Raw genomic sequence first — 26,327 nt, forward strand, 5'->3', positions numbered from 1 at the left:
GGCAGACCTGACAGACATGGTGAGTCTCTTGAATCATTTAGTCCAGCAGGCAGTCTTTTTAACCCCACCGGGTCATCTATGGTGCAGTGGTCGGTAGCACGTGACGCCGATATCAAGACAAGGCGAGGCACAGAGGCGGTGATGGAAACAGGACATGACGTAAGTGATAGCTCTTTTGAGACCCTGCCACCTGTCCCTCTTACCTTGCGAAAGTTTATAGTACACATGTTCAACAGAGGCAGGTGCACGAAAGGTGGAATTCAAATTCTGTATATGGTGTTTACGTTTCAGCACGAAAGCTGTGGGTGATTCTTGCAAGTCTGAAAAGCACATGTGGCTAAAATCAATTTCAACTTCTACCAGTCTTACTCCAAATTCATCCAAGTGACTCTCAGAGCCATGAATCATAGAAGTTTGCAACTTTACATTGGAAGTCCAACTGATGTCGCAGGTCTGGCTGGCACTGCTCTGTACAACCTTGGCTGAAAGTGAACTGTGTCACAGTAGCATTCATTGATGCTTGTCTCTGTGTTAAGGACTGTTCTTCAGTTTCTACAGCCCTGCCTATCTCAAGGTGCAAAGGGTAGTCATAATAGGTAGGGCATCGGCAAATATTTACATTATGTCCAAGCATTTAAGCTATGTTGAATTTACACGTGAAGATCCCTTGACAGAGATGCAGTCATAGTCACTCGAAGAGGGCTGTGGGTGAAGTTGACTTGGTACATCGCAGTTTTGTGTAGCTGGTGCAAAAAGCATACGGACGACTTAAAGGTTGCTATGTTAACAAGTTCCCAGTACTTCACAAAGACAAAGGTTAGTGGATAAACCATCCCGAAAAAAGGATGCTATCTTTGGTCACAAATTAGCTTACAGGTAACAAAAACAAATGTGTTTACTGCATACGGAAAACTTTGAAAATGGGTGTCTTCTGGTGACAATGTATTGTGATGAGATGTCCTCTTGAGAAGAAAAAGGCTGTTGCATACTGTGTGGATATGTGAACTGTATCAGTTGCTCATTTGGCATCTTGCTCTTCTCTGCAGAAACGGCGAAGAAGTTGCTGGAGGTCACGCTGGAGATCGTCCTGCTGCAGCGCTTCGGGCGGTAAATATCACTTACAACGCAACTTTTACCACGCAGTGCCTTTACAACGCACCTTTTACAACGCAAACCATTACAACGCATTGCGCTGGGGGGCGCTCTAGGATAGGGAATAGGTTTAATGTACTATCTAACACCTTCCCTACTATCCACGGGGACTGGAGTTGGAATAGTAAATTAAACTATTCACTATCCAGTGCCCAAAAGCATTATGCGTTGTAAAGGTATTCGTTGTAAATACCGCGTTGTAAAGGCATGCGATGTAAAAGCATGCGTTGTAATGTCATACATCCCTGGCTTTACTCATCATCGTCCTGTTCAAAGTCATCTTTGGCTGATAGAAGATCAGCGGCTAAACCTGGGTCCCCGAGTTGTTTTTCCATTCGCTCGCCGTGCACCACAGTGGTGTTTATAACTTTGCTGACATTGCGGCATTCCACTTGCTCAGACTGAAATTTAACACCCTCTGATAAAACTCCGGGCTCAGAGAAAATCATCTCAGAATGCTCACTGTCACTCTTCAGCACAGTGCGCTTGAGCACTTTAGAGTATGCATCTCCCTCTTAGACATCAACTGGCTCCTGTGGCTCTCCATGGACAATGACTTCCTCTTTTTCTGTGCCGTCTGGGAAAACATATCCCCTGATGATCTTCCGTGTAATATTCTTTACAACAGTGCAACCATTTTCATCGGTATACTGCTCTTCCGTTACTGTTTTTGGTGGAATGTCAGACATGCTACCTACCTTTTCAAATGACCCAGCTTCACTGCACCTCTCATGTTTTGCAGGTGACTCATCATCAGTGGCTTCTTCGATGGCAAGATCTCTGCCTCCTGGCGACAAGTCTTCCTGCTGGAAAGGCTGCTCCTCAGGTTCTTGCACGATGGGAGAATTTTCCTTATCATCAAACACCGGCCTCTCGTATCCTTCAGGCATTACTGTAATTTCTTCATAATCTTCCCCATGGGAACTTACTCTTTGCCTTGCCTTGGCTGCAGCTGGTAAATCTCCTTCAGGAGACGTGACGAAATATTCCCTCTGGTCGTTGGGTGAACAACTTTCAGACAAGACGTGCTGCTTTTCTGAGTACTCAGCTTCCACTTCCTCCTTCTGCACTTGTCGGAGGAGCTCAGAGACTGACATGTCTGCCTCTGTCCTTTGAGTGCTATCCAGAAATGACGAGTAACTGACAGACATGTCCTCCTCCGAGACTAGGCGAGGGTAATCAGATGTCTCATTGTCTTTAGGGGATGTGTGATCTTCTTTGCTCCTCTGTCTTGGGCTGTACAAGTCTTCCTGGAGTGCAGAAAATCCTTTGCTATGATCCAGCACAATTGTTTGCTCTATTTCACCATAGGTGTGATTAACGTGATCTAAGGCAGGTGACGTAGGTCGGGTCTCCATTAGGTGAACAATATCCGTGCGGTTAATTTTGGTGAGAAAATGAATAATGCCAGTATCTGTGGCGTTTTTCCCCTCTCTATCCAGCCAGTACTTCAACAGCGCGTGGCTCTGGTCTTGCAGCGAGTTGGGGGTTTCCACCCTGATCTGATGAGTTCTGTCCAACTGAAGCCCAGGTGATCAGCAATGTGAGCTAGTCTCTCCTCTGTTCTTTCCTGGTCTTAATAGGAGGTATTGTGTGGCTCCGTGCTGATGTTGGTCCACTCCGGAAGCGACAAGCAGAGCCACATATACATGCCACTCAGGTGAACAGACATCAGTTGCTTTCCAAAGCTTGTCCACACTCAGATGCAGGGCCCATCAGGAATTTGGAGTGACTTATGTGAAGATCTCTATGTTGAGACCTTTCTAGATGGGAAAAAAGTCCATTCCACAGAACTGTGAGGTGAGAGGATTGGTGAGGAACATGCAGTTAAATATAGTATCCACCAGCTTGTTCTTCTGATGGATACCTCGAACCGCTGATTCCTCACCTTATTAAGAAATACCAGAGCAGTACCTCCACTGGGTGTTGGTGTATACCAAAAAATCTTGCAAGACCCAACAGCCAAAAAGCCCACCCTGATGGACCGGACTCTCAGGACAATAAAGCTTTGTGAATCTGTGTGCTTATGCCGATATGGCAGCCTGACAGTTATCCATAAAAGGCATGCTCGCACAGCAGAAGCACATCCTTGGCTCAAAAATTCTTCAGGCAGTTGACTCTTTTTTTTGTGTCCTCATACATGCCACCAGAAGATGTATGCTCTAGATGGGATCTCTCTATGCCTTTCACACAAACAAACTTGATTTCCGCCCCTGGTATATGTGTGCGGCATACAGGGTTCACCCAGAGGTAGGCTGTCTCCTTGTCCAACTCCTGTTTATCTCAATGGACCGTCATGGTTACCAGGGAGGACCGGACCACAAACCTCTGCCATAATCATTGGACCTAAGTTATTCCCTTGACCAGGCCTCTAGTGCAGACCAAATTTTATTAGCGCTCACTCCGCCACAAGCCATATCTGACTGGCTGATCATCATGATACTTTTTAGACAATCAGCGAATCTAGGTGGGGCCTCCGATTTCCATTCCCTACATATTTCTCTTCTGGCGATAACAATCACATAGAACAGAAATTGTGAAGCCATATCATTCATCAGATATCCCTGTGGCAAGCCAAAAAAGACTAATGTGGGACAACATATGATCGGCGTTAATAAGACCTCCTCTAAAAAACTACATACTGCCGCCCAATAACTAGCAATCTCTGGGCAGTCTATAAACATATGTTGATCGTCCGCTGATGGGTGTTTACATCTAGGACAGTAGTAGTTATCAGCTGTTATTCTAGACAATTTAGCTGGTATCCAATATACCCTATAGGCTGTAAACAGGTGATTTCTTCTGAGGTTTGCTGGTTTGAATAATCTCTGAGACATAGAGAATGCATCAGTCCAAATTCTCTGTACCTCCTCAGCAGTCCCAGTTAAAACATTGCCCCAAAGATTCACCAGTTCAGAGTCAAGACTGTCTTTTACTCCCGTGAGTGTCCTGCACCAGAACGATACCTCCCCTTTCCAGACTCTCCCTCTACTGATGAAATCTAGGATCGGAGTGTCCTCTCCGGTCCCCCATACTTGTCTTGCCCACCATGCACACAACTGGTGAGGGACCTGTTAGTTAGATTCGCAAAGGACTCCCAGTCCTTAAGCCTAGTATTAACACAGAGGTCGCCCCACGTTTTAAAACCAGCTACTTTAAGTGACTGTGACAGTTGATCTAAAAGGCATTCCGGGGTGCCAGGGGAATCCCATATTGGAGCCTGTAAGTTATAATAAGGTATCCCCAAAGCTCTCCGGATATATCCCCAGTTCTTAAGTGCCGCCTGTAAGATCTTAAGGCAGACTTTTTTTTAAAAAATGTGGTCCCCGAATTTAAAAAGAAAACATACCAGACCCTGTGGCTGATCACATAACCTTTCCTGAAAAAGACGGCCCTGTCAAGAGGAATCCAACTTATTGGCCAACATTCTGAAATTCTTAAAATGAAAGGCATGGCAGTATAAAAATAAATCGGGTAGGACCAGACCTCCCATCTTCAGCCCTCTCCTCAATTTCTTCCAGGCAATCCTGGGTGATTTTGTGGCCCATATGAATGATCCAATCTTCCCTTGAAGGCTAGAGATGTCCTTGGAATTAAATGAAATCACCCGGAGCCATAGGATTTAAGTAAGTAAATGCATGTTATGTTCTTGATGTGGCCGTTGTACAAATTATTAGTGGTCAAAACAGTAATAATTACTTTTTAGGTGTAAGAAAGCTGCTAAGTCATTATATAACTTGAGGACTTGACCCTCTCTGCAGGGTCATGCCCAAACTTTTTGCCCTCACCCTCCTGTTTTCTGAACCCAGTTTTATTGGCACTTTTAACCAGAGCTAAAATGCTTGTGCAATCTCCTTTAACCATGGGAAATTGGCCTACACCCAATTGGTACATTTATTTCACTTGGAAGTCCCTAGTAAAGTGGTACCCTATGTGCACAGGGTCTGTAAATTAAATGCTGCTAGTGGGCCTGCTGGTCAAGAAAAAGGGCAACCAAATAATCCCTTACAAGCATGGCTATAATCTATGAGTAAAGGTAAGTGGCTAGCAAGGGAATCATTTGTCACAAATGTTTTCCAAAAATTGTAAATAAATTATACATCCCCAACTGTGACATGAAAAGAGATGGACTTGTCATCTGTGTTTTAGTCTCTAATGTCACTAGTAATTGAGACCATCCACAGGACCACCATAGTAAATTGGAATTAGAAAGATGTCCCCTACTACATTTGAACAATAATTGACGCTAGCCAATCAAATCCACTAAAATAATCGATTCTATCAATACCAAAAAATGAGTCCAATCATGCTTAGAAGAGTCACCAGGTATTGATTTAGGAGGCAAAGTGAAAAAGAAGTAAATCAGAGCATGGAACTTCTCATTCGTGTGGCTTCTGGCCAGAATCCACACCGGTGAGAAGTTCAACACTGATTTTGATAGAAAAACAAAACAAGTCCATCTTTTCTCATGTGACTCTTCTGGATCTTAGCAAACACAAGGAGATGACGACAGAGCACGGAAACTTTTCAGACACTTGCCTCCATTCATAAATCTAGGTTGAATCCATCATCGTTCTTTCGCTCACTTAGCCATCCCAGTTCGGACCCTACCATGTGCAAATCAGTCTTGACTCTGTTCCTTATGGGAACAGTCCAGCCAGAACTGACAAGCCAGGTCTTCCCTGGACCAGAAATAAGCATCCTGGGACCTGTTTCAGGGTAACACTCCTCATCAGCTAGGCTAGCTTGAATCCAGTGGCAAAATGAGCAAGGGACCCACATCTTGGCATACCCTGCCAACTTAGGGTGAACAAAGCAAACAAAAGGACATGATGGACGGAGCACTGAACCTTTTTTAGCCACTCACCTCCAGTAATAGATCTGGGATGATCTTTCATAGTTCTTGAGCTCACTTGGCCACCTCAGTTCAGACCCAACCATATGCAAATTAGTGACCCCTTCAACCGGTCCCAGGAGGCTTGTTTGCAAATGGCTCGGTCTAAACTGGGGTACCATGGTGAGCAAAAGAACAATAGATTTAACCCAGTTCTCTTGACTGGGGATGAATGCTTGATTTACTCTGCATTGCGCCCATCATCTATGTGCCTTTTCCTTTCTTGCCCTAAGTGCGTCAGGTATGCCCAGACATGGGTCCGAGGCTCACTGTGCCACTGGATTCAAGCTACCCTGTGTGATGAGGAGTGATGCCCCAAAACCGGTCCCAGGATGCTAGCTTCCGGTCCAGGGAGGTTCAGGCATGGCAGTTTGGGCATGTTCCCATGAAGCACAGGGTCAAGACTGATTTGCATATAACTGGGTCTAAACTGGGGCGGTATGGTGAACAAAAGAACAATGGATTTAACCCATATCTCTGACTGGGAGTGGATGTTTGATTTGCTCTGCATTCCGTTCATCTTCTGTATAGCCTAGCTGATGATTAGTGATGTCCCTAAACAGTTCTGTAGCTCACTTCTGTATCACTTCTGGCTCTTGACCATTTTTTGCTTTATCTTGATGGTGAAAATAGAACAATAGACTTTACGGACATTAATCTTTTACTTTTTCATTCCAACATTGCAATTGACCTGGCAAGGTTAATGCTGTTGTAAAATGATTTGATTTGTAACCCTGAATCATACATACTCAATATGAGGATTGAGTCTATTTTTTTCATGTGCCTTTTCACCATAATTAATGTCTTCATAATATTATTCAAAATAGTTATGATTTATGTCCTACCATCATGGTTTGGGACAGATCATTTGATTGGATTACTTGGACAGATATTTTTTAAAATTATTCCCTTACTAGTGAGCCTGTAGCACTCTTTGTGCTACCTACCTGAGTAGCCCTCTAAAAATATATGAGTCCTGATATTACAGCCTGTGTTTGCAGTTTTAAACTGCCATGTTGGCCTGGAAAAATACACATTTTGCCAGACCTAAACCTTCTCTAGGATAGGTCCTAAACAGCCCATATTCAATGTCCAGTTAGTGAAAAATGTTTGCATTAATTTTTCATTACTGCAAGACCTGCCTCTCCCATAGGATAACATTGGATTACCTTATTACATTTTATAAGTGATAAAACGGGAAAAGGTAGAAATGTTGAGGTTGGTGTCCAAAGAATTCCAATTTGAAACCCTCTTTAAAGGTAAAGTCAGATTTTAAGGCACAATTCTGAAAATGGCACTTTTAGAATGTTGCAAACCATTTGGTGCCTGCAGCCTTTATCTTGGGTCACATTTCTAGGTGTAGCTGGCTTTATATATTACTCCCAGACAATAAGACAAAGGGAGAATAGGTGTTGGCAGGATGGGACATCTCTGACTTGATAGGGGACGGAACTGTCAGATACCACACTTGCACATCCTCAAAGCTCTGCCTTAGGACTCTCAATAAGAAATGTATAGTAGTCTTTTGTGTCCCTAGAGAGGTTGCAGGGCAGGGAGGCAGGCGATTCCAGGCACCTCTGTAGAGGGAGGAATCTACAGCCTTCGCCCACTTCATACACAGTGGATCCTCAGGCCCCACCGTTCAGATCAATTTTGGACATATGGAGCATTCAGAAGGGTTGTTCTGCTGCATGAAGGACTGCCTTGATGTTCTGCTGCAAGAAGGACTGCCCTGATGCTTTGCTGTTGGAAGGACTGCCCTGATGCTCTGCTGTCCTATTGCTTTGCTGCTCTGCTGCCTGAGGAAGGAGGATTGGACCTGCAACATGAAACCAGGAACTCCAAAGTAACACTAAGGGATAGTTGGCTGCCCTCATAATCAGAGCCTCAGAGACAGAAACGCCTCCACTTATCTTGAACCCTGCCCCTGGACTCTGCCTGCTGTGAGTCCAAACCCCCAAGTAGTACCTCCCCAGCCCGGTACTCCTGGAAGTAGAGATAAAGCTGCTCTGCTAGCCCAGCTGTGGTCACCATTAGATTTGAAGCCAAGTGACAGAAAGCAACACAAAGCCTTGCTGTACATCTGCCAACCTCATCAGAACCAACCTGAAACAATGTTGAGCAATGCATAGTCCTGCAAAGCCTTGCTGCACAGTTGCCAGCTTCATTGGAACTGACACAGAGCAACCCCAAACCCTTCAGCATCTTATTGCACAGCTTATCGGAGCCAATGTAGAGAGATGTAAGGCCCCGTAAAACAACCACACAGACTATGCACCAAGGACATAAAGTACAATGTTCAGTGGGCCAAACTTGGTTCTGTGTCCAGCCTGTGCTCATTTAAAAGAAGGTTACTCTATATTTCTAAATTGGTGTATCATTTTTGTGTTCACTCCTTGCCTCTAAGTTAAGCCGTACTGCTTTGTGCGGAGCTACCTGAGTGTTAAGCACAGGTTAACTTGGGGTTTGCTGGTGCTTTACGGTGATATCAATTGTAGCTTTTGCTTGTACAGGGTTTCACCCCACTCAGCCAACACCCCACTTTCCTGCAGTCAACCACTTAAGTAGCCCTTTAAACATGTCTCAGGCCTGTGATTGCAGAATGTAGGTGCAGTTTTAAACTGCCATTTCCATCTCACAATAACCATAGGTTACAATAGGTAATTCTTCAGTGCAGTTCATAACAGCAGCTAGCCCGTTAGAGGTCAATGTTACAGCTGCCATAATGCTTTCAAATAGATAAAATATGTTAATTAAGGTTAAATCTCCTGCCACTTAACATCCCAAAAATGCATCTAAAGCTTTTTTTCAACTTTCTGATTTAATAAATAGACATCATGAGTTTTAAAAAGTTGATACATACCATTAAACGTGTACTATTACACCCAGATGCACTAACAATCATCATCTCATATCAAATTGTAGGACTAGGTCCCAGAGCAGAAGCCACACCTCCAACTTTGGCCCCTGTTTAAACTCCTGCAGAATCCTTCCTGCTTGTACTGATCCAGATGAGAAGCCCCTTTGTCCATCAGGTTTGTCTTGGCAGGCTGTGAGGGTGAGCCTCACTCTTTCTACCGCCACTTATACCACCCTTTTCTGTGTCTCCCCCTCCACAACAGCCAGTAGTCACCACTTTTCCCTGTGGACCAACAAAGAGAGCTAATTGGTCATATTAAGCAGCTTCAGCGGGAACACAATGACCTCATTGAGTGGGGGACATGTCTGTCTTCGGCTCCTTCTATGGTGAGGAGCAAGATGGGTCTTGGGACATATACAGGGCTATTTGTGAGTCATCTACCCCTTTTCATGGACCCACAACATCGGAGGAACATACACCAGCCTCTTCTAGGAAGAAGGAGACCCTGCAACCTTAGGTACCACCTGCCATCACCTCTAACCCTGCAACTGTTGAGCCAACAGTCACCCTGAGGAGGAGCTGATCATCCGACATGAGGGAGAAGATCCCATCAAAACCACCACCAAGAGCCTCATATATGTATATACTCACACCAGAGTACTAGTTATTCATCACACCCACTACAATGATGCCAGCTGTGACAATATAAGTATATGTTAGTACAATACAAAGTACCACAAAAGGAAAAACATTCAAAAGATTGTACATCTGTATACCACAAGCAAGGTAACTTACGCATTCAATAAGTCACCAATGACACTTTTGTGCTAATACTTAGGTAGAATCAAAAAAATTGTAGCATAATGTAAGAGCTTCAAAAACCAAATATGCCATGCTGATAATTACACAATGACAGTATAAAAGTCAAGAATTTCCAATCTGCCATCTAGTATCCACAGTAGTACACATAACCAATAAACCACCTTATGTGGACAACAACTTCAGCTTACTAATCAAGTAAAGACGGCAGGAGTCTGTCAACTGCAGACCACAATTGATACTTTTGCATTCATGCCTATGAACAGATATTTACCCTCTTGAGACGAATTTTATAATATTTTGTCATAAATTACTCCCTTCTACCTCACCACTGTTATCTTATTTTGGCAATTCTTCTACATCACCCTAAGCCTCCTGTTAGATCTGGGGGTCTTTAGTTGGCAGAGGTAGGTACCAATGTCCAAATAGGGACCCTTGCCTCTAGTCAGGGTAAGAGGGAAACACTCTTTCGATAAACCCTTCTCACCCCCTTGGTTGCTTGGCACGAGCAGACAGGCTTATCAAAGGCAATGTGTAAAGTATTTGCACCAACACTCACAGTAACACAGTGAAAACACCACCAATGGACTCAACACCAGTTTAGAAAAATAAAGTATTTTTATCTAGACTACACAAGACCAAAACGACAAAAATCCAACATACACTGTTCCTAAATAAGACTTTTAAAAGAGTTCAAGGGTTTGCACCAAAATAATCCACAGTTGCACCACTTTTAGCCCAAAATACCTGCAGATGCGACAAAAGTTCCAAGGGTTGCGTTGAATCCGGTCTGTATGGGGGCGATGCGATACCTTGTATGGATTCCGGTTTGCAGGTTCTCCGGTAGGGAGCATCTCGCACAGGCACGATGAGACGATCTCCGTGGCGTCGTCGATCTTCGGTGCAGCGGCGATGCGCGGCACAGCGTGGATCCTCTTCTGTCGCGGAGCCTCAATGCGTTAGTGCTGGACTCTGCGACGATATTTGCAGTGACGGGATGCGTTCAGTAGGCAAGCGGTGCGACACGGTTCTTGCAGTGATGACAGGTTCTGCGACGATGTTCGCAGCGGCAGGAATCTTCCCGTACCGGGGCGATGCGCTCCACAAGCGAGCATCGTGTCGGGTCTTGCAGATGTAACAGGCACTGAGATGATCTTCGCGGCGACGGGAATCTTCTCGCACTGTCGACAATGCGCTCCGGAAGCGAACAATGCGCGCAAAATTGCAGATCTTCGTCTCTTCTTCTTTTCCAGCTCCCCAAACAGCAGGAAACAACCTCCAGAGGGCCCACAACTAGATCAAGCACTCTAGGCAGAACTCACACAGCAGAGTTCAGGGGGGAAGCTGCTGGTGAAGTCCTTTTGTTCCTGGGACTTCTTAACAGGAGGCCAGCTCTCCTCAATTCCTTGTATATCTCTTCAAGCAGGGGACACAGCAACAGCAATGTCCTTCCCTTCTCCTTGGCAGAATAGCAACTCCAGGTCAGCCCACAAACAAACAGTAGGTCAGTCCTTCCTCTTCAGTCTTCCAGCTTTTCTCCTTGGCAGATGTTCCTTCTTGATTCCAGGATGATCTAAAGTACAGGGGTTTGGGGTCCTGTGGTTATACCCCAAAAATTATTTGATCCCTTTGTGCAGGAGGGCTCTGAGCACAATCCAAAACAAGTCCTGGGTGCTTTCTGCCAGTGGACACGTTCTTCCTTTGAGAGAGAGGGACAGGGTCGTCAGCCACCCAGCAGGAGGTGGAGCCAGCATTGTGGAAGGCAGGCACAGCCCTATTCAGGCCCAAGTGCTATCTCCCCCCTCCACTCAAGATGCAGATGGAGCTTTTCAGCCTAGGCTGACTTACCCAGTCTCCTGGAGCCACCCCATCCCCTGTCACTCACAAACCAGACAGTCAATTCACAAACAGGCAGAGGCATACAGAAAGGTCAGACAAGAAAACAGCCACTTTCTAAAAGTGGTTTAGGATTTTTCTTGTGTTGTGTTTTCACCTTATTTATGTTTGTATGCTGCATAAATACTTTACACATTGTATCTAATATGAGCTGTTGTGTTTGATTTTAGATTCCGCATTAATTACCCGATTCATGCCCTTATAAAGGTACATTTCACATTGCCCTTATATAGGCATAAAAGACCAGTCCTTATTTAGGCATAGCCCATGCTACCCAAATATAGGCATGGCTTCTAATATCCGTTCATCTACGTCACAACAATTTCTTGGAAAACCAGACTCTTAAGCAGAAGGGACTTCCCCTAGCCTGAATATTGATTTCTCCAAGAAACTCATTATTATGCATGAACAACTATTCCTTAGGGGTTTGTCCATGACGTTCATATGCCCGACTTTACGTCAAAGCTGGCATTCCTAAACACCTTCAAGGTATAAATATACCTTCACTTGCTATAGTAAAGCATGGTGTGGTTTGGTGCAGTTAGACTACCTACTTTAACGACGCAGCTCACTACAGCAAGTGCCGAAGGATGCCAACTCCCCAGCTGACACACTGACCAGAAGCTGTCATCCTCTGCCGAGAATCCAGCTCCAGTGTTTCTGACTCCCCTTGCGAGGTGTTGGGAAATCGTGTCTGTGAAAGAGATACCAACCTCTCTCATTCTAAAGTATGGAGCTGATTAGAAACTAGAGAAACCTTTGGCAATTCTTGGCATAACTAAACCTATGCTAAAAGACAGCACCTATTTCTTCCCTGGTACTAGACCTAGGTTAGGTACATTGGGGTAGGCTTATTTTAAAAGCACCAGTTGAGTATTTTATCCTGTGTTATTTATGTATGTATTTTTATATGTCATAGCAACAGCCAATGCTATTACAGTATTATTTTATATTACTGTTTACGCTGTATGCATTATACTTTGCATCCTGTCTAACGATTGTAGCAGTACACCTCTCTTGCATGAGAAAGAAGACTGTTCAATAAACCCCTTTTATTGAAACGCCCGTCTCTCTTTTTTTATGCAACTCTGTAGAAACGAAGCATGCCCGATTGACTGAGTGAACTAGGTATCTATTGATTCCACGACTCTGAAGATACTTTTCGATTCTTGGGGAAACAAAATTGTCATGTTTATGCGGTTGTCAGAAAATAATCCCTTCTTGTTTATTCGAGAAAGTTTCTAGTGACCTCTGAGCTAGCTGGCACTCACACTTAAATTTAGTATACTCGAAAGAGACATACTGACCTCAGTCCTATGTCAAATCTATAGTGTATATTATTCCAACACGCAAAGCCTATTGGGAATATAGGAACTACACTACATAGCCTTACTACTTTTTGTGTAAAGCTACCCAGGGTTAAGCATGGGTTAACCTAGTGATCCTTTGTGGCTCACTTTTCAGGGGATGGTGGCTATTACTTGACCAGGGCTCACACCCCAGACATCCAACAACCCAATTCATCACACAAATAGGTAAAGGAACCATATCAATGAAATATGCCCGGGATATTGATATAACAGGAGATGTGAGGGGAGTCATTGTTTGGGGTCATCCTTAAGGCAGGGCAAAGTAATAAAAAAAGAAAAAATATAAATAATTCAGTGGTAACCCATTACATTTTTGTGTAAATTGGTATATTTTTATGATCAAATAGTAGAATATGAAACTTTCAAATTAGGGGTCTATGACAAACACTTAACAGTGAAAGTGTTTCACAGATGTTAGAGACACTTTGCTCAACATAAATAATGTCATAATCTTGAAATCTTGTATTATAAAATTGATAATTTTTATGATGACAGACGATGACACTGTGTAAACAACTTGGTCCACAGTATATCCCAACATATGTGCACTTTATTTAATTTACAATTCAGTTCAACAATAAACTTTTATTAGTTTATAGATATTACAATTTAAACATACATTTTAAATTTTAGGGTTAAGATTTGAGGTGCTATTAAGAGAAAATGTTACATATGTGTACAGTCCAAATACCATGAATTTAGGCGCACTTACATCATATTATGGTGCTGATGTGATGAGTTGCTGTCCATATCCAAGGGCAGGTATGCAGCACGTTGCAACATCAGGTTCATTGTGACTACTAAATTACAAGTGGTTGTAAAGGTAGCTTCCCCCCTTTATTCACTTGAACCTACCAGCTCAAGTGTGGAGGTTTAGCCACCATGGGATCGCCGATGGAAAGCAACATTGAGTTTTGGAGAGCAGAGGTGTGGCAGGGATTCCACCGTCAGCAGCTTTTCTATTCTTACTTTGTCGGCAGAGAAGTCTGCGCCCGGAGATAACAGCGAAGGATTGACAGACTTTTGTCCGCCAAACCACAAACATATAAATAAGGCTGCAGAACAGTGTCACTTGTGGATGGACGGACACCAATTTTCGATGGTCTGAATGCATCTGCTAGAGGTAAAATGGGCCCTAAGTCAGAATGTAGACAACTTGATTTCGTGAAGGCTCCAAATGTATCTGACCAGTGAGAGGACTTCCTTGGCACAAATTTGGAATTTTCCCACTCAGAGCTTTTCCCAACAGCTACTGCCTTGCATAAATATCCCCTCAGACACCATCTTCAGAAAACTTGCTCAACTTGAGGAAGAAGAGTGAAGACTGGGTTACTGTATGTGATCTGCAAGGAGTCCCCAGGGACTGGACTTTCTACATTCTGTGCTCAGGATAAAAAAATTAACTCAAAGGGTCAGTTGGCCTACTTGCTGTGTACTACAGTGCTACAAAAGCTGAAAAAAGCCTTTCAAGAAGTTTCCAGCTGATAAGTTCCAATTGGACTTGGCCTAGACCCTGCTGTCCACCTCTGCTGGAGTGAGTCTTGACCCCCACTTGCTGTTTCTGAGTTTTTGGGACCAGTTGCTCTATGTAACTAGACTTCTCCTACCACCCCTGAACACATCTGACTTAGAAAATTATTTTGGAGTTCCAGAACTTCAGAGGACCTGAACAAACTACCCCAGCCTATCAGACCAAAGCCCAACCTCGCTGGTTTAAAAAATCAGGTTTCTCCTGCTTGGAGATTTTCTGCAGCAGGAAATTTAGTTTGACTGAACTTGGCAAGAAAGTGTCTGGCCTCCTGGATCTCAGCGTTCTATAGAGCTTCAGTATTGCCCTGCTGAAAGATTCCAATGTTCAGAAAAGTGATTAAGCCCAAACAAAAAATTCTTGATTGGGCAAGGGAGCCAAAAGTATCTGGGCTGTGGGTGGACTTCCCTGTGAGTGAAATTGGAGTTTCTCCTGTACTGAGCTTTTCCTGCCAAAACAAATAGCTTCAGTGGTATCTTGCCCAACGCCTATCCAACTTTATAAAGACTTCCTCAGGTACAGTTTACTGCCTGGCCCAAGATGAATCCTCCAAGTGGACCAAACTATGGGGCCGATTAGGATCGTGGTTTTCCCGCATCCTCCGGGCCGGCGGAAGCCACCGCCAGCCCGGAGGATGCGGGAAAACGGCTGGGGAGGCACAAAAGATCCACCGCCAAATTAGGATGGCGGTGGGTCTCAAAATCGGTCCGCAGCTTTTCCGCCGCGGTCGCCTTCCAACCGCGGCGGAAAAGCTCTAACATGGCTGACGGTGTCTATCAGACACCGCCAGCCATATTAGGATGGTGGTCAACAAATGCTGTTCCGCGGCGGATTCTCCGCCGTGGAAAAGCATACGGTGATTTCTCTGGGGGCCCGGTGCGGGCCCCCAGGTTGAGTGGGGGGGTGGAGGGTGCACATGGGGGGTACCTATGGTACCCCACTGCATTTGCGTGCACGAAGCGGCAGGCACCGCGCGGTGCCTGCCGTTTTGTGCATGCAAATGCACTGTTGTCATTTTTTACATTGCGGCGGGTGCTGCTTCAAGCAGCACCCGCCGCAATATAAAAAATACAGGATGTGACCGCCAGGGTGGCGGTCAAATCCTAATTGCCATGGAGGGACCGCCGCTGCCCATGCGGACGGTCCCTCATACTCAGTGGTGGCGGACGGACGCAAGTCCGTCCGCCATCATAATCGACCCCTTAGTTGGGGCATCTGAAGAGGGCTGCATCATGGTCAGCCTCTAATCATGCTTAGGACCCAGTCTACCACGACCAATGATTACCATAGGCCCCTTGCACTTTTTTGGTGCTATTGCAACTTAAAACATCAAATTTCATACTTTTCCTTCCTCTTGCTAGATTTCTAGTTTTTGGTGTCATTTTATTCATTTAATGATTTTGCTCAATTTTTCTAATTCTAATGTGTATTGCTTGGTAGTTTGACTTTATTAATGCTTTGATGCTGCATAAATACCTTACAAATTGCCCTAAACCATCTGCTCTGTGTCATATCAACCAGGAAGATTAGGCCAGGTCAATTTAGTGACTTTGAGGGTTCCCCCTGACAAGCGTTGTGACTATTTATTGAGGTGCGCAGCCACCCCCCCCGGATAATATTCAGATTTCTTACAAATGGGATGATGTGCTCCTGATGGAGAGAAAAGACAGAAGTCAACAGATACTAATTTAAGTGAAAAAATATAGAAGTGTATATTTTCTCCTGAGAAAAAGCAAGTTTGTAGTATTATTTTTATCCAAAGGTAGTTGAACACGGGGTATTCTTTATTTTAGAGGCTCAGATATTTTAAACAGGTTTTTAATTTATCAGGTTGAGTTGGAGTGACTTGGAACCAAGCATTAGTCTATCCTTAAATAAAGGTCGCACACCTCATCAAATTAAGATTACCTATGGGCACAAACTGTTTGAGGTGCAGGAAGGTTAATACATTTGCAATCTTATTTAGTGAAATGTTTCTTTCCTTACTTTGGACCTCTTGAGTGATAAAACACATTACACAATGCAGCGCTGAATGGTTACACTTGTTGTTTAACACAAATGTCAATTTGCCTGAAATAAATGCTGCCAATAACATTTTAATCAAAGTGTCGCACCACAAATGATCGTTTATTCTCTCTTCTGAGTTTTTATATAAACATCGCTGACAATTCTGCCAAAAACCTTGACACTGCATTTATAAGTAAACTAAACATTAGTAATGCACCCTTGAATGTTCTCTTAACAATTACCTCAGGATGCAATTTAGCTGAGTGTGATAGTAGGAGCTCATTGACATTGTTAAGGTTAATGACCTAATGATTAACAATACACATTTTCAGTTAAATGGTTTCAGTAATTGTCTTGCATAACAATGTGAGCAACAATCTGTACATTCATCGACATTGTCCCAAAACAGTGTCTTTTGTACAGAATAAAGGGTTCTGTCTATGCTGTTCCCGTCCTCAGATTTCAACAAACTCTGGCATACCTTCTTCAAAGTCAAACATTACTTTCCTAATGTGCGTCAGTGTTTGCAGGTGCTTTCTATAGTTCTTCAGTTGTTGTTGACGCACTTCCGGCTCTGCCCAGCCTTTATCGCTCACTTGCTGTTTTGCCACCCTTAAGCCCCGCCGTCCCACTGAGGCTGAAAAGCTAAACGCCTTAATTGAAGCTGTAAACCAGGGCTGAAGCCGGGGCCAACGACCAGGCAACTTGGGAGGGCGAGCAGCTGGACTTGGTAGCTGGCCAGGCTACTGGAACAGCCTACCGGGGTGCTCTCACAGGGGCGTCACAGAAGTTTCTGCGGGCCCACCAAATCAGCCCTACTGAACCTGCCAAAGCTGCAGAGCCGAATCAAGCCATCGGCTGCTGGACAGAGCTGACAATATTAGGCTGCGGCGGTGGCTGAAGCAGCTGAAGGACAGGGAGCAGGAGCCTGGGAAGCCCAGTGCCCAGATGAATAGGGGCTCAATGCACTCGGCAGCAGCCTTTCATCGAGTGTCCACCCGCCTCCTTCCAGTTGGCCAGTGCCAACACTAGTGGCAAAACCATAGGACTAAAGACCCAGAACAAGCTTTACTCAAGGACAGTCAAGCGCAGGAGTGAGAGTTCTGTACAGCTGTGGAAGGTAGTGGGGAGCATCAAAGTGTCTAGGTCTGGGGGCTTGGGAAACACCTCCTTTTGCCACAAGCCACTTGTAAAGGGCCACCTGAGCAAAAGAGCCTTGCGACCTCACCAGCTTATGCCAGCCTGCGTTACTCAAATACAGTTAAATACTGTCAAACAATGGGTTTCGAGGTGTCATCAGTGCCGAAGGAAATAGTGCCTTACAGGTCCATACAGAGACCATGTCTGATCAGCACCAAAAAGGCCATAGGGTTTGAGGGAACAGGGCATTTAGTTGCACTCATTAGGTCGAGCTCAGTACTCGCGGAAGTGGACCAGCTAGGTTCGGGTATGGCTTGCAATTAGAGGTGTGCTCCCGCCCCTCATTCCTCAGCCCTCAGTGACCAAGCTACACCTCCATGAAAAAAACGCACAACAAATAGTCTTCTCTTAAAAACAAGGTCTTAAAATCGACGAGAATATAAATAAGAGGTGAAAAAAAGCTAAACGCAGTGCACTTCCGACAAAATCAGTTCTTGAGGAAATCACATCAGCTCTTAGGAACCATAAACTTATCAAATACACAAAACACGATCACATTGGATTTGGACAAAGGTATATAAAGGGAGGAAAATGCGCTCAAGAAAACCTCAAGGCCCAACAATATTGCAAAATCGGCAGAAAAAGGGGAGACCAATGGAATCTGAACTCAACAAACTATCTGGGACACAAAGAGCCATAACTAACCAGCACAGAAGCCCACTACTCAAATCATCAGAACCACTGCTATCCAATATGGAGTCAAGCCTATCGCAACATTTAGCTATCTGAAAGGTGTGTGAGCAGTAATTAATTCCAGCAACGGTAGCATTACTGGACTCCCTCAGCCACTCAGTCCTATCGTAACAATAAAAGAACAAGGGATACTGATATAGGTACAAAACAACCCTGGAGATAAACAGGGCAAGATGAAGGACAATGTGAAGAGCATTACCAATTTGAAGAGCTAAAAACTGAGGCACAGAAGGAGAATCAAAGCCTTCTCAACGACTCGGTAATAATAATGCAATCAACAATCCTTAGCAGCTCTATTAGAGGAAAAGTGAAAACTGAAAACAAAAATGTTACCTCATGGACCGAAGGAACGGAACCAAAGATCATAAATGCAGGACATGACAGCAGGGAACACCAGGAAAAGTGGAAACCTGATAAAGTTACACTTAATAACTCACTGAGCTCATCGCTTGGAGTGGAAGAATTATCTCACCTAATAAATCATCTAGAAGAGAAAGAAAGCAGGCGACAGACTCAATACAGCATGAATGGACCATGGGGAGTTAAAAAAGTGAACACAGGAAGAATCACAAACCGTCAAGGGGGCCATTACAAATAGCGAAGACATAAGAATCACTCAAGATATATTACTCTCATAGACTGCACTGATAATTTCATCACCCAAGCTATTGATATCCATTTTTTTAAATCTGCAAGTAGATGACCAAAGTGGTCTCTCTTTTCTTTTGCTTCCACCTCCTCCTGTTGTCATTTCTGTGGCCTGGTCGCAACCCGATCCACATGACTTCTCTCTGTGATCTAGAGGAGTCGTGGTAGAAAGGTTGGATAGCCAAGTAAGGACACTGACATCTCTTGGTAGTTGATGGAAATCCTATCATCTCACGAAGGTCGTTTTTCCTCATGTATTTATCTATTTTCATTACACTTTGGATACTTGCTGGGTGTTTGTAATCCTGTGTGTTGTGATAACTTGGTTTTTACTCCCTTTTCTGAGACCACCAGATAATTTTGTAGTTGTTATTAGCTGTACTGGGGATTAAATCTGTAGTTAACCTTTCTCTAGGACCCTTTCTCCTTGTGAAGGTGTAGTGAAAATAACAAAATGGATATCCAGATTAGCTTCCTAAATACCCTGGTAATGTACACTGTGGGAATTTAGGAAAAAATTGCAAATTTACTAAATCTAATCAGAAGGCCATAAGCTGATACACTAAGGACAGAGCCAACCTGCAATTGCTCACCTGTTTTAGATAAACTGGCGGGCCTCCCGGACACAATGACTGGAAAGCAAGCCTGGCACAGAATGATCTAAACAAACTAGAAGCACTGAACTTATGCAAACTACACTCCATATGAACAGCAGAAAGAAACATTAAAAATAAAATCAAAACTGGGGAAGGCCCTGAAATTGAAGTTCATGTGAATACAGCGTATGGTAGAGACCAAATGAAACACTATCAACTCTAAAACCCTCCAATCATCACTATGACCCTCACCCATTGAAACTCTTCACAGAAGTTGGATCCTCCTTACTAACATTGTGGACTAAGATCATCAATGCATCACTTCAGCAAGGGGATATTCCAGACTGCCTAAAATTGGGGCAGGTCACGTCAATTCTCAAGAAACCAACAGTGGATCCTACTGACCAGTATACATTTCGCCCAATCTCCAACATCCCCACCCTGGCAAAGCTCCTGTAGAAATGTGTGCTTGCCCAACTCTGCAACCACATCGACCATTTCAAACTCCTGGATCAATGCCAATCTGGTTTCTACCCGGGCAATAGCACAGAGTCGGCACTAACGCACATTGTCGATGATGCGCTAAGAATGGTGGACCACAATGAGTTGTGTCTCCTGATCCTTCTTGACCTCTCGTCAGCATTTGATACTGTCAAACACGACAACCTAATTCACCTCCTGGAACACAGGATGGGGTTGTCTGGGCAGGTGCTTGACTGGTTCTCTTTCTTCCTCCAGAATAGATCTCAAAGCTTCAAGACAAACCAATTCTTGTCCGAGCCTGCACCGGTTACGTTGGGGGTACCACAAGGGTTTGCACTCTCTCCCACGCTCTTTAACTTGTTCATGGAGCCTTTAATAGAAATTCTGAAATCGTCCAGCATTCACTTTCGCATCTATGCTGATGACACCCAACTTTATTTGAAGATCGCCTCCCCTGAGGAAATTCTGTCCCTCAATTCAATTTTGCTGGAAACACAAAGTTAACTGACACAGAACCAGCTGAGGCTAAATGTCCTAAAAACAGAATTCCTCCTAATCCCACCCCACAAGCAATCCCCGGTCATGGAGCAATGGCTAACTCAGCTTACTGCTCTCAACTATAGACCTCACCTCGTGGACTTGGCATCCTCGCTTGGTATTATATTAGACACAAATCTAAACATGCAAAAGCACATCAGCTCCCTCATTAAAGGAGCAAATGTCCAACTCAGCATCCTAAGGAAGCTCAAACCCCTTCTCCCTGCTCAGGACCTAAAGATTGCAGTGCAAGCATTAGTGATCGCAAAGCTGGACTATGGCAGAAAACACTTTGTGGCTTGCCCAGAGCATTAACAGCTCCTCTTAGGGAGGCCCTCAACTCTGTTGCTAGGCTCTTAACGGGTTCTAAAAAATACAACCACATCTCTCTGGACCTGCTGGTCCTCAAGTGGCTCCCATATGAAGTTTCGATACAATGAAAATTGCATGTATGGCACAAAAAGCCATCCACTTCAATCCACGCGTTACCTCGTTCAGAAACTTGAGCTCTCTTGTGATACAAGAGCATCTCGAAGTGCCAGCACCCTCCTACTCAAACCACAAAAATTCAAGAAAAAAAGTCTTATAATCGTGCCTTCTCAGGCATAGCGCCGAGGATCTGGAACTCTCTCCCCCCTGAAGTCAGGGTGATCCTTTCCACTGTCCGCTTTGAAATGGAAGTTAAAAGACTCTTGAAGAAATATTTGGCTCAGTCCGCCTTCCCTACTTGACCTGGTTCCTGAGCTGCGGTTTGTAGCGCAGAGGTTTTGCTCGCGTGACTCTGGTACATTTGTAATAATCTTTTGTACATTTCGCTCTGTTGACTATGTATGTTTGCCCATACCCTTCCTTGCTGCATTATCTGTAAAGCTCTCTGATACCCTTGGTGGTCATGGTCTTGCTATATAAAACTTTATAAATAAAATAAAAATAGGTAAGGAAGAAAAGGATTTACCAGTTGACACCTCCACTGAAAGTACCTCAAGCTCTGTGGGAAACAGGGAGAAAATTAACAGAGTAAAACAGAAGGAAGGACGAAACAAGAAAATCCTACAAGCAAGTGGGCTGATTGAACATCCCATATTTAGACAACATGTGTAGTATTTACAAAAAAATCTAAACCCAGATGATGGGCTTTCCTTGACTCCCAGGAGCAGAGTAGCTCACAAAATAGGAAAAAACAATTTACGGATGGAAGGCAAAACCTTGAGTTGATCCAAAAAGATCCTTCAGAAATTACAACTAAAACTACAGATCAAAAGTCAGCTCCCATTGGAGTCCCAATACAGAGCTTTGACAAATCTTCCAAATGAGATATTGCTCTAGAAACATCATATAAGGAATAGCGAAAGGAGCAAAATCATCTCCCCTCCCCCTATGAATATGATGGATGCCCCTTCATAAAATTAAGTCCTTAGTGCACAAAATCAAGCTTGGGGGTACAGCATCAAGTAATCACAAGAAAGCACATAATAGACAAGAAAGGCCAACTTCTAAAAAGTAAACTTGGACATTTTAGACTCAGTGCAGTACACAACCGTTTTGCTGAAGACCAATCGACAGGACTATCATATCAAACAAACACGGGAGCATCTTTGATTAATTATACATTGATTGACATATCTCTATTGAAACAAGTATCTTTGCATACACTGGGAGAAAGGATTGACAGTGGCCACCGTCCGCAGGAAATTGCCTTAATAATTACATGACTAGAACATGAGCCGTCAAAAGACTTGGAGATAGCTATATACACAATTCTAATTAAGAGAATAAGATGGACAACAGACTCCCTGCCAACTCTTGCTCATAGCGCAAAGAACTATTTCTCTATATTGACGAGAAGCTAGACCCATTAACAAGATGGAAGACTTTTCTAGCAGAATATGCAGCTCTTTTTGCAACTGCAGTAGTAAATCGGCAAAAATGTCCAGGAGTAAGCACATAGTCCCAAGCAAACGTTTGGTGAACAATAAAGAACATCAATAAACCCATGCCACAAGCACAAAAAAGAGCATCTCAGATGGCACTTGGGTTAGCTTCTTAAAAACCCATTTCCATACGAGGGCTAACACTCGCACAAACAGAAAGGAGTATACACCACTAGAAAAACCGGACCAAATTTCAAATCAACCTTTCCAGCTAAAATCTCATGACACAATTGCTGCCACAGATCGCAACTCCAGAAGGAGAGCTGATCTCCCATCTGCAATCAACATATAGAATATCCAGAGGCACATTTCAAAAGGCCGACAAGAGGGAGCACCAGGTCCAAATGGGATTGCACCTGCAATATCGAAAGAAGAAAACATGTATTGGGCAGAGAGGCTGGCGTTTCTTTATAAATCTATACTAAACTGTTGTAGAGTCCCTGCATCGCGGCATGGCTCAGTGATCTTGTGTATATTTAAGGGAGAGACAAAAACAAACTTGAGAATTACCGTCTGGTATCACTAATCGAAAATGACACAAAATATGTTGCTGGTCTTGTTTTGGAAGAGTTGCAGCACTGGGATGAGGGACACCACATCATTCCTCTGAACCAGACAGGGTTCACTAAAGAAACAGGGTCCATAACAAAGATCATGGCCCTTACCCTATTAAGTTATTTTGCAACAAAACATAAACAACCGGTCAACCTGTGCTTCATAGATTATAAATCAGCCTTCGATAAGGTGAACCATAGCATCTTATGTCAAAAATTGGCAGGCTGGAAAATACCAGATGGTCTTCTAAAAGTACTGCAAATTCTTCATATCTACACGTGAATAAGAATAAAACTTGGAAGTGGCTCTCGCATGTCTAGGTGAATAACAACGGAAGACAGCTTAAAAAAGGGATGTGTTCTTGCACCAACACTCTTTAATTTGTTTCTCGCAGAACTCCCACCCCTATTAATCACTGTAAATAGATTGGCCAGCTTCATAACATCAAATATTTGTATGCAGATGATTTGGTTCTGATAAGCAGAACAATAGTGGGAATGCATAGACTCCTGGACGTAACTGTGGAATACTAAAAAAATAAAGGGCCAAACATTAATCTCACCACAACACTCCCTAATCAGAGGCAGAAATTAGGAACATACATCTAGATATAGCCACTTAAAATGTGGACAATACAGATGTATATAAATATCTGGGGGTTCTGTTCTCTACAAATGGGAGTTTTGCAGCTCAAATGGAAGAAATTAGAGGGAAACACCAGGCACTTGGAGTCGGCCTAGGATTAGTTTATAGGAAAATAAAAAGCTTGTCCTCCAGCCCAGTACTGCAGGTAGCTCAAGCCAGAATTGTGCCTACTTTCACTGCACCTAAAGATGGCCGCTTGAGGAGGAGCAGCTTTGCAGAGCTCCAGGTCTAGGGATCACCTTTTGGTGGAAATCCCCAGATAGACTGCCTCACTGTCCCTCCTTTGCCACCCCCCAGGACTGGATATCATCACCAATCTGAACTTCCCAACCAGTTTGGATTTTCGTGGTAAACTCACCGTGTTTCTCCTCCACCAAACGCCTGGGACGATCTGCGTGTGGGGGTCCGATCCCCGAAGACAACGATCTGCGTGGTGCCTGAGGATATGACCCCTGCTGCAGCCGCTGCCACCGGGAGCGATATCGTACATGACGCTGCAGGGCTGGCCCCTCACACCGAACTGCTGCTCCCATTGCTCGAGGCCGGAGGAGCCCACAGTCCAGTCCTGATCGGCTCCGGGGCTGCCTCTCGCTACGATTCTCGTCCATGACGCTGCGGGGCTGACTACCCCCACTCCGGACTGCTGCTCTCATTGCCTGAGGCTGGAGGATCCCGCGGTCCAGTCCTGATCGGTTGGGAGGCTGCCTTTTCCCTTGGTGTAATTTCTGCCTCGGGCTCCCTTTCGCTCTGCACAGGTCCGGTAGGTTGCACGGAGCCTGAGAACGTCTCTAGCGGTGCCTCCCGGACATCGGAGCTCCTTGCATTTCCCACTCGGGATTTACTAGCTCTCTGTTCCCGTGTTGAGGAGCTTTGATCTTTGATCTGAACATAAAGCTTTGGCTCCTTCGATGATGCCCGGAACTCACTTTGGCCTCCCTCTGCCGCTTATGGGGAGCCTGCGCACGGCGGCTAGGAAGGGTGAGAGAATCCCTGAAGAGGTGACTGCTTGTAGCGCTCGGTGCGTTACACGCCTCTACTGAACGCTTTTGGAACCAGGCTCATTAATAACTGAGCGCCGTACCCTGCTGATGCGATTCCGTCCCAATCGAGCCTGTGCGCCTGTTGTTTTTCCAATACGCTGTTTTGAGGCTTTGCACTTAGTGCCGCCTGCGCCGTGCACCGCGTACTCCTCTCTCCAACCCCGTACCGCGAGATGCGTGAGCATCGGTAAGACTGCGGGATTTCGCACGGTTACAAGCGAACAGGAGCACTAGGAAGCTTACAGTTCGCCCCCATCTTTACCATTGGAGATGAATCCCCAGACTTGATGCATATGAAGGGAAGCCTGTGATCATACATCCTATTTCCCAGAAATCTTTGGACATGACATGATTTCGCACTATCTTTACTTTTACTTTTTTTCCCTCGAGACAATCTAATCTAATTGGAACCCATTTTGTCTTTTGTTTACTCTCGGTCAATCAACATCTTTTAACTGAGACTCCATTTTGTTGCTCCCCCCTGCCCATCTGAGTTATAGACACTGTTAAAGGACTAACATCACCTACACTAATTCGGCAGACATCTTGAAAGTAGCCCCAACATCACTTTTTTATCACTTAATCTTCCATCCCACAACCCTGCACATCTTTGAATGCAGCCCCTCTCCCCTATACCCATTTTTTTCCTCCCGTTACCACTCCTCACCCCATTTCTCATCTTATTATACCCCCCTCTCCACTAGTGGTTCACACTATATGTTACACCTATTTATCTGTGATTTTATCTCCACCCCCTACTACATATCCCTATGATATGCACAATACTCTCTACCTTATTACTTTGTGCACTTTACAAATTTATGTTTGGATTGTTATTTCACTGTTGTCCACTTTAGGCACTTTATTAATTTATGTTTGATGTTACTATGTTTAAATTTATTATTTTCACTGTCGTTCTTTCTCAATTCTACACTGCATATCTTTCTTCGCCTTTAATTCTATAATTTTTATTACTGCTTATTATCATTAGCCTTCCTCCATTTAAATATTGTATTTTGATCATGTTCTCTTAATTTATATGTCATTCCTTTCTATCTAAATTCTCTATATTTAAACGACTGTTTCTTGATGATATGTCCCTCTCTCCCATGTAATCTTACCATGCATTACCCCCTGCTATCTATAATTATAACTCCCTCTTTCCACTTACTTCCCTTTCTCTTCTTTCCCTCTTTTATTCCGCCTTTTAACTATTCTCCTTCCCACTCAATTACACTACGTATTTTCATTACTCTACCTTTACCACCTCCCTCTATTTTTATCACTAATTCCACTGACTCTCCTTTTTGAACTACCCTACTACCTATACCCCTTCTATACTATTTATCTTCATTATTTTCTATTTCCCTCTATTCTCCAGCTCCCTCCGGGCTAACAGCTTTTCGATCACATACAGTTTACAATGTTTTATATTTGCACTTCTTTTATGTCGTTTGATTATGCTTTTTACTG

General features: G+C 44.0%; 1 pseudogene; it reads right to left on the bottom strand.

Annotated features, from left to right (window-relative positions):
- Nucleotides 1–1,403: 1,403 nt before the first annotated feature.
- LOC144821675 (ankyrin-2-like) lies at nt 1,404–24,422 on the bottom strand (annotated as a pseudogene).
- Nucleotides 24,423–26,327: the final 1,905 nt, after the last annotated feature.

Source organism: Lissotriton helveticus, chromosome 2_2 (assembly GCF_964261635.1).
Source record: "Lissotriton helveticus chromosome 2_2, aLisHel1.1, whole genome shotgun sequence".
Lineage (NCBI taxonomy): Eukaryota > Metazoa > Chordata > Amphibia > Caudata > Salamandridae > Lissotriton > Lissotriton helveticus.